Source organism: Hippocampus bargibanti, linkage group LG10 (assembly GCF_051943395.1).
Source record: "Hippocampus bargibanti isolate YZ-2025 linkage group LG10, ASM5194339v1, whole genome shotgun sequence".
Classification (NCBI taxonomy): domain Eukaryota; kingdom Metazoa; phylum Chordata; class Actinopteri; order Syngnathiformes; family Syngnathidae; genus Hippocampus; species Hippocampus bargibanti.
Genome location: NC_142743.1, coordinates 5,105,160 through 5,120,395, shown reverse-complemented (window position 1 = coordinate 5,120,395; position 15,236 = coordinate 5,105,160). Strand labels below are relative to the sequence as shown.

Here is a 15,236-nt window from a genome sequence, read left to right as displayed (position 1 = left end):
GTGCTTTGCAGCCTGCCCTGAAATGTTCACTACTTCCACATTTAAAATAGTGCTGACAATATTCTTCACCTGTTTTGAATACAAGAATAACACCTGGGCTGAGGGCGACGGGGCATGTAGTACTGCTGAGGGGCGAACGGCTGCTAGAACTGTGCTGGTCCCCTCATCGTCCTGGGACCTGGTGTTGGGTGGTACTGCTGAAGAGCTGATGGGGAGTGTTGGGTGTAGTAGTGCCTGGCTGGTGGATATACCTGATATGGTGAAGGTGGAGTGAAGACGACCTGTTCAGGTCCTCCGCTGGTGGGCTGAGAAGTGGCTGTTTATTTCTGAATAATCTCTTTGATCTGGGACACTTCTGCCCGCAGCCCCTTTAAAAGCATCATCTCTGATGTCATCTCTTTGATCTCTGAAAGGAGTTCATTCGGCACAGTAACGGTATTCTGCTTTAAACTGTCTTCTTCCCAATCGGGGCTGGTGTGTCATCTAACTGGACAGTGTTCACCGTTGTCACCCGTGCAGCAGCATTTTTCTTTTTTTCCTGTCGCTCCTTTCATTTGCACATTCTATGTTGAATTTTTCTAACAGTACTTCATCTGATGTGGTGGTTAGCAGGAGGAAAGGTTGTCACTATTTACATTGTCACTCTGTAACCCTGTCAGAACTGTGTGCAGGAATAAACTCTGGACCAATGTAGGATCATACTTCAAACCTGATTCGGCCTCTTGAGATGCAAAAATAATCCTTTGACGAAGATCCATTGCACGGAGTAGAAAGGTCTGCGGGGTCTCTTTATTAGACTGCACTACCGATGAGAGCTGCTTGTACAATTCAGTGGCTCCTCTCTCCTGATAGAGAGATCGGAGAATCCTTTGTAAAGAAGGTAGGGTGAGGTTTTCTTTCCCTTCGAGGTAGCTTCTCAACTGCAGACCTGGTGTTATGGCACGAACAGCTGCATCGATGATCTCATCCCCCTGGTAGCCTTTACTGAGCCTACTTTTTATCTGTCTCACCAAATTAGAAAATGTGAGTTTATCTTTTTGTCCAAGCTCACCTATTTGTCCAGATATATTGAAATCTTTGCGCCAGGGGACAGTGTCTGGGGGCACTATGCTTCTCCGCACTGCATCTTCACCTTCTTCACTTGGTTTGGGTATTCCTAGTTCAAAATCTTTTATACGTTCAATCAAGTCCTTTACACGTAGCAAATCTGACATTCCTCCTTCTTCTAGCTGTAATTCAGCTCTTTCAATGTAGTTTGACACAATATTAATTAGTTGGCCTCGAGTCTTTCCTGTAAATTGCTGTCTTTTCAGTCCAGATATTTGGATTTCAGCACATAACTCTGACAACTGTTGAAAATTCAGTCCAAATAATTTGCCTTTGATGTCCAACTGTAATTCCTCTAACTCCATTTTCGAGAGGGTACACGCAGTTCAACTGGCCGGATTCACTTCATAGTCTTCCAGTGCCCTCTAGTGGTGGATGTACGCAGAGAGATGCAACCAGAGCACATGTAGAAAAAAAAAAAAAAACAGTAAACGGCGACGATATTCGGGATATTCGGCGCGAGCTTCTACCCACGGCGAGTAGACAACACTCGAACGCAAATATCCCAGTGGTGCCTCCAAAATGTTGCGCTCTCCACTATGGTAAAGGAGATACGGTGTTGTGGGATCCAGAAAAAAAACACAAGACAAGCAGTGTAATACGTCTTGCCTCAACAGTGGTTTACTTCGAATGCCCAGATGTAAAGCGCACATGCGCACATATGCGCACAACAATTTCCTGTCCAACGATCTAAATCGGTCCGACACGAAACACTAACCGAAGCAGGCTTTCCTTGTTTAAATAAACATTTTCGATATATATCATTTGTAAACCAATATAACTACGCGAATGTAACCAAAGTATGAAATAAAATACTTTACAACCTGTCACACTAATCTGACACTTATACAAGTGAAAACATGAAGATTAAGCCTTTTGTTTAGCTCTGGTGATCATATGAACTTTTTATTGCCTTAAACGCATTTTCAGAACAAGAGAAACACGTTTTCTGAAGTAAATGTTTTCTTCAAGGTTTTATGTTTTATAATAAAATTTGTGTGTATTTAGGCTGCAGCGTGAAACATGTTTTCTGAAAAAAAATATTTTCTGCATTGTTTTAATTTTATGATGAAATTAGTGTCTATTTAGGCTGCAAGAGAGCTAATCTGACACTCGTACAAGTGAAAACATGAAGATTAAGCCTTTTGGCATAGATCCTCTGGGGATCTATGAACTTTTTATTGCCTTAGACGCATTTTCAGATAAAACACAAACACGTTTTCTAAACAAAAGGTTTTCTGCATGGTTTTAACTTTGATGTTGATCTATTTAGGCTGCAGAGTGCTTCTGACACTTATACAAGTGAAAACATGAAGGTCAAGGCTTCTGTTTAGCGGTGATGATCATGTAAACTTTTTATTGCCTTAAACGCATTTTCAGAGCAAGACAAACGCGTTTTCTGAACTAAATATTTTCTTCAGGGTTTGAAGTTTTTCGATGAAATTAGTTTCTAAAGAGGCTGCACAGTGCTAATATCACACTTATACCAGTGAAAACATGAAGATTAAGGCTTTTGTTTAGCTCTGGGGATCATATGAATTTTTATTGCCTTAAACGCATTTTCAGAGCAAGAGAAACACTTTTTCTGAAGTTAATTTTTTCTTCATGGTTTTAAGTTTTATGATGAAATTTGTGTGTATTTAGCTGCAGAGTGGTAATCTGACACTTATACAAGTGAAAAAACATGAAGATTCAGCTTCTGTTTAGCGGTGATGATCATGTGAACTTTTTATTGCCTTAAACGCATTTTCAGAGCAAGAGAAACGCGTTTTCTGAACAAAATGTTTCTCAGTTTACTTTTTATGTGTATGTATTTAAGGCTGCACAGTGCTAATTGACACTTATACAAGTGAAAACATGAAGATTAAGGCTTTTGTTTAGCTCTGGGATCATATGAATTTTTATTGCCTTAAACGCATTTTCAGAGCAAGAGAAACACGTTTTCTGAACTAAATTTTTCTTCATGGTTTAAGTTTTATGATGAAATTGTTTTAAAGGCTGCACAGTGCTAATATGACACTTATACAAGTGAAAAACATGAAGATTAGGCTTTTGTTTAGCTCTGGATGATCATATGAACTTTTTATTGACTTAAACGCATTTTCAGAGCAAGAGAAACACGTTTTCTGAACTAAATATTTTCTTCATGGTTTTAAGTTTTATGACAAAATTAGTTTCTAAAGAGGCTGCACAGTGCTAATATGACACTTATACAAGTAAAAACATGAAGATTAAGGCTTTTGTTTAACTCTGGAGATCATGTGAACTTTTTATTGCCTTAAACGCATTTTCAGAGTAAGAGAAACGCGTTTTCTGAACAAAATGTTTTCTGCATTGTTTTTAATTAATAGTTTAATAGTTATACAAGTCAAAACACGAAGATTCAGCCTTTTGTTTAGCTATGAGGATCATATGAACTTTTTATTGCCTTAAACGCATTTTCAGAGCAAGAGAAACACGTTTTCTGAACTAAATATTTTCTTCATGGTTTGAAATTTTATGATGAAATTAGTTTCTAAATAGGCTGCACAGTGCTAATATGACACTTATACAAGTCAAAACACGAAGATTCAGCCTTTTGTTTAGCTCTGAGGATCATATGAACTTTTTATTGCCTTAAACGCATTTTCAGAGCAAGAGAAACGCGTTTTCTGAACAAAATGTTTTCTGGATTGTTTTAACTTTTATGGTGTATGTATTTAGGCTGCAGAGGGCTAATTTGACACTTATACAAGTCAAAACACGAAGATTCAGCCTTTTGTTTAGCTGTGAGGATCATATGAACTTTTTATTGCCTTAAACGCATTTTCAGAGCAAGAGAAACACGTTTTCTGAACTAAATATTTTCTTCATGGTTTGAAATTTTATGATGAAATTAGTTTCTAAATAGGCTGCACAGTGCTAATATGACACTTATACAAGTCAAAACACGAAGATTCAGCCTTTTGTTTAGCTCTGAGGATCATATGAACTTTTTATTGCCTTAAACGCATTTTCAGAGCAAGAGAAACACGTTTTCTGAACTAAATATTTTCTTCATGGTTTGAAGTTTTATGATGAAATTAGTTTCTAAATAGGCTGCACAGTGCTAATATGACACTTATACAAGTGAAAACATGAAGATTAAGGCTTTTGTTTAGCTCTGGGGATCATATGAATTTTTATTGCCTTAAACGCATTTTCAGAGCAAGAGAAACACTTTTTCCTGAAGTAAATGTTTTCTTCATGGTTTTAAGTTTTATGATGAAATTTGTGTGTATTTAGGCTGCAGAGCGCTAATCTAACACTTATACAAGTGAAAAACATAAAGATTCATCCTTCTGTTTAGCGGTGATGATCATGTGAACTTTTTATTGCCTTAAACGCATTTTCAGAGCAAGAGAAACGCGTTTTCTGAACAAAATGTTCTAACTTTTATGGTGTATGTATTTAGGCTGCACAGTGCTAATATGACACTTATACAAGTGAAAACATGAAGATTAAGGCTTTTGTTTAGCTCTGGAGATCATGTGAATTTTTTATTGCCTTAAACGCATTTTCAGAGCAAGAGAAACACGTTTTCTGAACTAAATATTTTCTTCATGGTTTGAAGTTTTATGATAAAATTAGTTTCTAAAGAGGCTGCACATTGCTAATATGACACTTATACAAGTAAAAACATGAAGATTAAGGCTTTTGTTTAACTCTGGAGATCATGTAACTTTTTATTGCTTAAACGCTTTTGAGCAAGAGAAACACGTTTTGAACAAATGTTTTCTGATGGTTTAAGTTTTAGATATAAGATTAAGCTTTTAAGAGGCTCTAATATGACACTTATACAAGTCAAAACACGAAGATTCAGGCTTTTGTTTAACTCTGAGATCATGTGAACATTTTATTGCCTTAAACGCAGTTTTCAGAGCAAGAGAAACGCGTTTTCTGAACAAAATGTTTTCTGCAATGTTTTAACTTTTATGGTGTATGTATTTAGGCTGCAGAGGGCTAATTTAACACTTATACAAGTCAAAACACGAAGATTCAGCCTTTTATTTAGCTGTGAGGATCATATGAACTTTTTATTGACTTAAACGCATTTTCAGAGCAAGAGAAACACGTTTTCTGAACTAAATATTTTCTTCATGGTTTGAAGTTTTATGATAAAATTAGTTTCTAAATAGGCTGCACAGTGCTAATATGACACTTATACAAGTGAAAACATGAAGATTAAGGCTTTTGTTTAGCTCTGGGGATCATATGAATTTTTTATTGCCTTAAACGCATTTTCAGAGCAAGAGAAACACTTTTTCTGAAGTTAATTTTTTCTTCATGGTTTTAAGTTTTATGATGAAATTTGTGTGTATTTAGCTGCAGAGTGCTAATCTGACACTTATACAAGTGAAAAACATGAAGATTCAGCCTTCTGTTTAGCGGTGATGATCATGTGAACTTTTATTGACTTAAACGCATTTTCAGAGCAAGAGAAACACGTTTTCTGAACTAAATATTTTCTTCATGGTTTGAAGTTTTATGATGAAATTAGTTTCTAAATAGGCTGCACAGTGCTAATATGACACTTATACAAGTCAAAACACGAAGATTCAGCCTTTTGTTTAGCTGTGAGGATCATATGAACTTTTTATTGCCTTAAACGCATTTTCAGAACAAGAGAAACACTTTTTTCTGAACTAAATATTTTCTTCATGGTTTGAAGTTTTATGATAAAATTAGTTTCTGAATAGGCTGCACAGTGCTAATATGACACTTATACAAGTGAAAACATGAAGATTAAGGCTTTTGTTTAGCTCTGGGGATCATATGAATTTTTTATTGCCTTAAACGCATTTTCAGAGCAAGAGAAACACCTTTTCTGAAGTTAATTTTTTCTTCACGGTTTTAAGTTTTATGATGAAATTTGTGTGTATTTAGCTGCAGAGTGCTAATCTGACACTTATACAAGTGAAAAACATGAAGATTCAGCCTTCTGTTTAGCGGTGATGATCATGTGAACTTTTATTGCCTTAAACGCATTTTCAGAGCAAGAGAAACACGTTTTCTGAACTAAATATTTTCTTCATGGTTTGAAGTTTTATGATGAAATTAGTTTCTAAATAGGCTGCACAGTGCTAATATGACACTTATACAAGTGAAAACATGAAGATTAAGGCTTTTGTTTAGCTCTGGGGATCATATGAATTTTTATTGCCTTAAACGCATTTTCAGAGCAAGAGAAACACTTTTTCCTGAAGTAAATGTTTTCTTCATGGTTTTAAGTTTTATGATGAAATTTGTGTGTATTTAGGCTGCAGAGCGCTAATCTAACCTTATACAAGTGAAAAACATAAAGATTCATCCTTCTGTTTAGCGGTGATGATCATGTGAACTTTTTATTGCCTTAAACGCATTTTCAGAGCAAGAGAAACGCGTTTTCTGAACAAAATGTTCTAACTTTTATAGTGTATGCATTTAGGCTGCACAGTGCTAATATGACACTTATACAAGTGAAAACATGAAGATTAAGGCTTATGTTTAGCTCTGGGGATCATATGAATTTTTTATTGCCTTAAACGCATTTTCAGAGCAAGAGAACCACTTTTTTCTGAACTAAATATTTTCTTCATGGTTTGAAGTTTTATGATAAAATTAGTTTCTGAAGAGGCTGCACATTGCTAATATGACACTTATACAAGTAAAAACATGAAGATTAAGGCTTTTGTTTAACTCTGGAGATCATGTGAACTTTTTATTGCCTTAAACGCAGTTTCAGAGCAAGAGAAACGCGTTTTCTGAACAAAATGTTTTCTGCATTGTTTTAACTTTTATGGTGTATGTATTTAGGCTGCAGAGGGCTAATTTGACACTTATACAAGTCAAAACACGAAGATTCAGCCTTTTATTTAGCTGTGAGGATCATATGAACTTTTTATTGACTTAAACGCATTTTCAGAGCAAGAGAAACACGTTTTCTGAACTAAATATTTTCTTCATGGTTTTAAGTTTTATGACAAAATTAGTTTCTAAAGAGGCTGCACAGTGCTAATATGACACTTATACAAGTCCAAACACGAAGATTCAGCCTTTTGTTTAGCTGTGAGGATCATATGAACTTTTTATTGCCTTAAACGCATTTTCAGAGCAAGAGAAACACTTTTTTCTGAACTAAATATTTTCTTCATGGTTTGAAGTTTTATGATAAAATTAGTTTCTAAAGAGGCTGCACAGTGCTAATATGACACTTATACAAGTAAAAACATGAAGATTAAGGCTTTTGTTTAACTCTGGAGATCATGTGAACTTTTTATTATCTTAAACGCATTTTCAGAGAAAGAGAAACGCGTTTTCTGAACAAAATGTTTTCTGGATTGTTTTAACTTTTATGGTGTATGTATTTAGGCTGCAGAGGGCTAATTTGACACTTATACAAGTCAAAACACGAAGATTCAGCCTTTTGTTTAGCTGTGAGGATCATATGAACTTTTTTTTGCCTTAAACGCATTTTCAGAGCAAGAGAAACACGTTTTCTGAACTAAATATTTTCTTCATGGTTTGAAGTTTTATGATGAAATTAGTTTCTAAATAGGCTGCACAGTGCTAATATGACACTTATACAAGTCAAAACACGAAGATTCAGCCTTTTGTTTAGCTGTGAGGATCATATGAACTTTTTATTGCCTTAAACGCATTTTCACAGCAACAGAAACACGTTTTCCGTACTAAATATTTTCTTCATGGTTTGAAGTTTTATGATGAAATTAGTTTCTAAATAGGCTGCACAGTGCTAATATGACACTTATACAAGTAAAAACACGAAGATTCAGCCTTTTATTTAGCTGTGAGGATCATATGAACTTTTTATTGCCTTAAACGCATTTTCAGAGCAAGAGAAACGCGTTTTCTGAACAAAATGTTTTCTGCAATGTTTTCACTTTTATGGTGTATGTATTTCGGCTGCAGAGTGCTATTTTGACACTTATACAAGTGAAAAACACGAAGATTCAGCCTTTTATTTAGCTGTGAGGATCATATGAACTTTTTATTGCCTTAAACGCATTTTCAGAGCAAGAGAAACACGTTTTCTGAACTAAATATTTTCTTCATGGTTTGAAGTTTTATGATGAAATTAGTTTCTAAATAGGCTGCACAGTGCTAATATGACACTTATACAAGTGAAAACATGAAGATTAAGGCTTTTGTTTAGCTCTGGGGATCATATGAATTTTTATTGCCTTAAACGCATTTTCAGAGCAAGAGAAACACTTTTTCTGAACTAAATGTTTTCTTCATGGTTTTAATGGTTTCCTATTGGAAATTCATTTGTGGGATACACACTTTTTGCCTGACACACTCTGTCTGGGAACCAATTAAGTTCGTAACCCAAGGTATCACGGGAGTATATTGTATTTATTTTTATGTAAGGAACGTTCAATATCTTTGTCTTGCAATGTAACTCAAACCAGCAGTCATATTTTATTATGTTATTGATTATCATGAAGTAATATCATATTTAGTTTTTTTTTTTTTATCTGGCTCCCAATGTTACACAAGTAACATCCGAGTTACGACCGGGTTCCGTTCCGACAAAACCGTCGTAAGTCAAACAGCCGTAAATCGAAAAGCATTCAAAATGGCTGACGCGAGGATCACATGATCATAACAAATGACGACACGCTGGCATCTCCTATCCAACAGGATAGTATACGATGTCAATCTGTTGTTTTTTTTCTATTTGTTCGTTTTCTATTGAATACTATTATATACCAAAATGTTGACAGTTTATTTATAAATATGTCATGCTGGAGAAAAGTGTCGTATGCATTTGTTACGAAACAGTTATTTTGTATCGGCATTTTGTGCAATGCTGCTCCGTCAAATAAACATCCTACTTGCTCGATATTGTCACGTTCGGATTGACAGCTGGGGCGGAGCCATGCCTCCCCGCTTCCTTCAGGACAGCGGTTACGAAAACTGGACGCTGTTAACTTGTATTTGTACTTTGTATTACCCTGGACTTTGTCTTCTGTGCTCGGTCCGAGATCACCCCTCACATCCCGTAATCCTTTTGGGATTATTCAATTTCTGCACCACCGTGTGCGAATTGCTTCTCATTCCCATTGCCCCCCCACTCGTCGTTTTTGGTATTCTTTATTTTTTATTATTTCCCTGGTCCTCTTTTTGGGACTAGTGCTTTGTGTTGTAGCAGAATAAATCATCGTGCACAGACCTATGTCTCTGTCGCGTTGCTGGCTGTAGCGGTGGCAGCCGTAGAATTTAAAAAAAGGCTGGCGTCGTTGTCGTAACTCGTAACTCGTCGTAAATCGGTTGTTACCTGTATAATATCAAGAAAGGGTTTGTTCAACCCCTCTCAGCTAGAAGATCGTGTGATCTTTAGTCATTTCTTCTTCGGTATGTTGGCTGTTGGCAGCGTTGCCTTTGAGTGGGTATGATGTGTGATATCGGGGGCCCCTTTGAGTCCTCTTCAGCATCATTCCCTCTGTGCCTCTTTTACAGATCACCGCATTACGCCTGCCCAGAGGTTATCAGTGCTCTCTCCTTTACCTTCTTTCTGTGTGTTGTCTTTTATGCAACAATAGTAGCGCCAACCTCCTGCAGCTACTCTTACGTCACTGTTGCATTCTTTTGGCATTCACTTTATTACATTTTTTTTCTAGCCTCAAAATATTTTCCCTGAGGAAATATACTTAATGCTACTCTTATTTTATTTATATATCAATCATAACATTTTTGGCTCACTTTGTTTTCATGTTTTAAACTGACCACCTTTTTGAAACCGGGAGTTACCCATTTGATACACCCTTCTAAAATAACAAATGTAATTTTCATGATTGTACGTTATTTCTTAAATTATTTGCAATCATATTTTCAAAAAGATTATCTCTACAGTATGACAGGAAAATTGCGATGTTCCATCCCTGTTAAGTTACTTTTACAAGCGGATCACGTGCCACGTCTTTGTAGCCCACCTGATGCCATGAGCACCTTGTTGGTGACACCTCCTTATAATAATAATTAATAATAATAATAATAATAATAATAATAATAATAATAATTTATAAGAGCCTTTCAAATCTGTTAAGATCACTTCACAGTCACAGGATAAGTTTTTATGTGGGTGAGCAGCGGCAGCCAATTCACTCAACCCAGAATAACTCAAAAACATAGAATGCTAGCTAGACAGCTAATAGCTAGCGAGACAGATAATAGCTAGCTACTAGCTAGATAGCTAATATATTTCCGGACTCAAAAAGCTAGCCAGCTCTATAGCTAATAGATGGCTAGTTAACTCAAAAAGATAGAAAGCTAGCTAGTTAGCTAATAGATAGATAGACAGCTAATATATCGCTAGCTAGCTAGATAGCTAATATGTTTCCTGACTCAAATAGGTAGCCAGCTATATAGCTAATAGATAGCTAGTTAACTCAAAAAGATAGAAAGCTAGCTAGCTAATAGATAGCTAGACAGCGAATATATAGCTAGCCAGCTAGATAGCTAATGTTTCCTGGCTCAAATATAGGTAATAGATAAAGACCAGCAAACACAAAAAAAGCAGGAAGGAGGTTTGCTACGTGTCTTCCTGCCGCCGCCGAGCGCCGTCTTGCCGTAGATAGAGTCCGTCTCCGGGCTCAATCCCCCAGGACCGTGTCGCACTTGGACATGGCGTCTCACTGGTAAACGTCCTCGTCGCCGTCTTCCATAGCGTCCACGCCGAAGGTGCAATTTTGCTGACAACTAAACCTTAATACTACTATACATGTAACTAATGAACCATATAAAATATTAAATCATTTTAAATAAGAACATTAAAAGGTATTTCATGAACCAGGTGTTGACTCTAGAGGGCACTCTTAGAAGAAAATGTTGATAAAAATGTCTTCCGGTTCTCACAGTTCGCAAGGTGGTGATGGTGGTTGTGGATCCCAAAAAAAGCAGGCAGGAGGGAGCAGGATGTTGTATTTGACAACTTGTATTAAAATAAAGTCAGCAGGAACAAAATCTAAAACATCAACGTCACATCCGAACAGAAAAGTACAAAGTATCAATGAAAATCATGAATAAAAAATCTGCCAAGATGAAACATACCTGACAGGGTGCAGCAAAAACATACAATGCAATGACCCGACACAGAATGGTTGTGCCGGGAGTCCTTTTAACTGCCACTGATTGGAACGACCAGCACCCGTTGGTCGTCAACCAGATCGTGACAGTACCCCCCCCCCCCCCCCCCCCCTAAAGGACTGCTTCCAGAAGTCCCAACAGTCTCCCAAATGGCCCAACTCGCCAGGGAATAAGGTGGAGACGGCAACCATTTCCTGTCCAATAAAAAAAAGGCGGTGGGCTCATGGGAACGGGACTCGGCCTGACATGGACATGGACATGGACGTGGAAGTGACACTTCTGATTGGCTGCCGTGCTGAGTATGCAAATTTCAACTGCAGGTAGCCTATGTCTGTGTGCTTGGCGACGGTACACGTGTACTGTTTGCGCGTGAAGGCGAGAGCGTCCGTGAAGAGTTAGTAGAGCGCGCGGTCAAGACAATCCATCCATGATTTTGCGGAATTTAACACAAGGAGATATGATTGAGCTTGAATATTTCATTGTGTAATAATATGTTTTGAATGTTGAAAGTGATTCCATTTTTCGATAAATGTTGATTTCTTTGACTTTGCACCTTCGATTGAAACTCATTAAAAACAGACGCAATCTTGATCAATCACATTGCATATGTTATTTTAATCTATTTCCATTTCCTCCTCCCAGTATCTGCGAAATAGTATGTAAACGCCATATGTTGCATATTCCTTGAGACAAATTTATTAACAGATCAGGGATATTTTTCACATTTGAAAGACAGTGAATAAATTGGGTTGTAGTGTTCTTACTGTGCTATGAGGCTTGTACACACTACATTTAAAGGACAACCGACACTATTTTCTTTGTTTCCTACTGACATCAGAAAAACGTTTTATAGCATCTGAAATACCTAAAACACGCAGGCTGACATTTTTAGTCAAATGAAAGACACCAATATAAAATTACTTCAAAATGAATCCGGAAATGGCCAGTTTCAGAAGGTCCCACCCCCTTGTTCGTGATGTCACGCCAAGACGTCTTGCCTTGCTCGACAATCAAAACAATGGCTTCAGATTCGGAGAAGATGCTTTCTTCTTACTCATCCAGTTTATGAATATGATTCAAATAGTTATGAAGAGGAAAACATCAATGTTTGCAATTGATTAAAGGAGTCCTCCCATATCAATTCGAGCCGTCAATGACAGCAATGTAGCACCCAGAAAATGCAGAAGATGGCGCCCAAGCTCCGTTGGAAATGGGCTGATTTGTCAGCTGGGAATTTGTGTCAGCGAATATCAAATAGTTGTCTTGGTGCAACACACAACGATTCACTATTGCGTTATTTATGTGTTTTCCTTCTATTTTCACCATCAACACGGTTCAACACGAAGTTTTCAGACCAAACAAAGTACCGCAAAATGCATTGTGTGGCGCTTTCTCCGGTCAGGGGAATTCCAGGCGTGACGTCATGTCAGGAATCGTCACCAACTCAAAAACAAGACTTCCTGAAGATTCAGCGCGAGTCTTAAAACATAAACTATAGTTATATGCTGTGGAATCTTTGTAAAATACGCTCAGTTGAAGTTATTTGAAGTGATTTTACAAATTATGGACATAACAGTTATGTCCATAATTTGTAAAATGTCCAGACAAGTTATGTCATAACTTGTCCGGAGGCGTCGGTTTGCCTTTAATGCTTTAGGTTTAGTATTTCCCGCCCAAACACTCCCTCCAAATGCTCCTGGCCCGACCCCTCTGTCAAATTTAGAACCCATTGCGGCCCGCGAGTCAAAACATTTGCCCAACCCTGTGCTAGACATTGAATTAAAATGTAAAAAATAGGGTCTGGCGGTCGTGGTCACACATCCCCCTCTTCACCAAGAGTGAAATTAATGACAGGACATGCAATGCTTTGTTAATTTTAGTTGTCCACTTTTAATCACCAGGGAGCTTTGCCTTTTGATGATGACAACTTGAGGAATCTTTTGCAAAAAGTGAAACTTGGAGTTTTCCACATGCCTCACTTCATCCACATGCCTCACTTCATGCCTCACTTCATCCCTCCACTTGAATACACATAGTATTATCTCATACCTGCATGCACTTTGCTCTTTGCCTTCCCTCACTCTTTAGCGACAATCAGGAAAAGATGATATATCCTACTCCTGGACCGCAAAGAAAGATATCCAAGCCACGAGGATCAGAACCTTCCTCCCCGGAATGAGATTGGTATGTCGCATTCCAAACGGAAACACAAACACAATGTTTATGGCGCATAGAAGACCTGTTTCAATTCCAAATGATCTTGGAATTTCTTCCTGTCATCTGTATAAATCTATGCCTGAGATGTTTACATTTTACCATTTAATGGTAAGGTCTATAAAAGGACCTACATGGGTTTAATCTGGGTTCTCCGTTTCCTCCCACATTCCAACAACATGCATGGTAGGCTTATTCTTCTTTTCCTTTCGACTTTTCCCGTCAAGGGGTCGCCACAGCGGATGAGTGACCTCCATCTTCAGAGGTTTGATTCACATGTTTGTTTTGGCCAAGCTTTTACGTCGGATGCCCTTACTGACACAACCCTCTGTATTTAGCTTGGGACTGGCACAAGAAGACGTATGTCCCTTTTTGGCTACAGAACCAGCAAATCACTCAGTAAAAGGCTCCCAAACACAAAATGGTCATCAGCACAGCAACATTCAAAAAAGCAAAACTATACTCACAATTTGATGATAACTAATCCATATATAGTACTCATAATGTGTAGTTCTTACCAACATTCCAAAAACGTCATCTTTGTTCCTTAAATTGTCCACATGCGTCAATAATGAATGTGATAAACAGTTTGCTTGCTCTGTGACTGGCTTCATTCAGCAACCAATCTGTCATGTAATATAAAGTCAGCTCTGTGGGACTCCAGTCGAACCTGACTGAAGACAAGCACCATTGGACATGGCTGGACAGGATGACTTTGATTCATTGATGCAAATAGTCATTTTCTCTTTTCTGGAGAATGTATACCTTAAAGAACAACCGACACCACTTTTTTGTTTCCGAACAAACATCAGAAAAAAATGTTTTATATCATCCAAAATACCCAAAACACGCAGTATGATATTTTCAGTCAAATGCAAAACTAATGGGTTTATTTTGAACGTTCGTCCCTGGTTCATTGATTCTTGGGGCGTTGATGGCAGTGAATGGTTAAATCAGCAGGAAGACAGTGTGGGACAGAATAAGGTAGTTTAATCTTGATGACAGCAGAGACATTGCGGTGTCAGCTAAGGAGGAAGCATGGAGAGAGAGAGAAGAGAGAGAGAGAGAGAGAGAGAGAGAGAGAGAGAGAGAGAGAGAGAGAGGAGAGAGAGAGAGAGAGGAGAGAGAGAGAGAGAGATTGAATGGGTGAGCATTTATATGGCGCACAAGGTGTGACGCGATAGGATGTGACGTAATTGTCACGTTTTGCAAGGTGTTGATGGCGGGTGCGGATCCCAAAAAGCAGGCAGGAGTGAGCAGGAGGTTGTTTGACAAATTGTATTAAAATAAAGGTCAGCAGGAACAAAATGTTAACATTTCTACACTGCTGTCATAACATTTCTACACGGCTGTCATCGAATCCATCCTGTGTTCTTCCATCACCGTTTGGTTCGGGGCCGCCACAAAAATGGACAAAATCCGACTTCAACGGAGAGTTAGGAAGGCGGAAAAAATCATTGGCACCGCCCTACCCACTCTCGAGACTTGCACACTGCAAGAATCCAAACTAGGGCGCGGAAAATCCTACTGGACCCTCCGCACCCTGCCCACCACCTTTTCCAGCTACTCCCCCCAGGCAGGCGCTACCGATCCATGCGCACCAAATCCAGCAGACATTTAAACAGCTTCTTCCCCCAAGCCATTAACTCTTTGAACTCTTTGAAGTCTTTGAACAGTAGCCAAAATTGAACTGTATAGTGCCACTTAGCAGTTTTTTTTACGACGATACTAGTGCAGCGTGTCTACCGGAAACAAATTCCTTGTGTGTTCTACATATACTTCAATAAAGATGATTCTGATTCTGA

The 15,236-nt window shown here is 38.0% G+C and overlaps 1 long non-coding RNA gene across 1 annotated transcript in view; it reads left to right on the top strand.

Annotated features, from left to right (window-relative positions):
* Positions 1–10,072, top strand: part of LOC148892196 (uncharacterized) — a 17,037-nt gene extending 6,965 nt beyond the window's left edge. Inside the window, exon 4 of the long non-coding RNA XR_016116257.1 lies at positions 9,592–10,072. This is a non-coding gene — a long non-coding RNA (uncharacterized LOC148892196). The remainder of the gene's footprint in view (positions 1–9,591) is intronic.
* Positions 10,073–15,236: the final 5,164 nt, after the last annotated feature.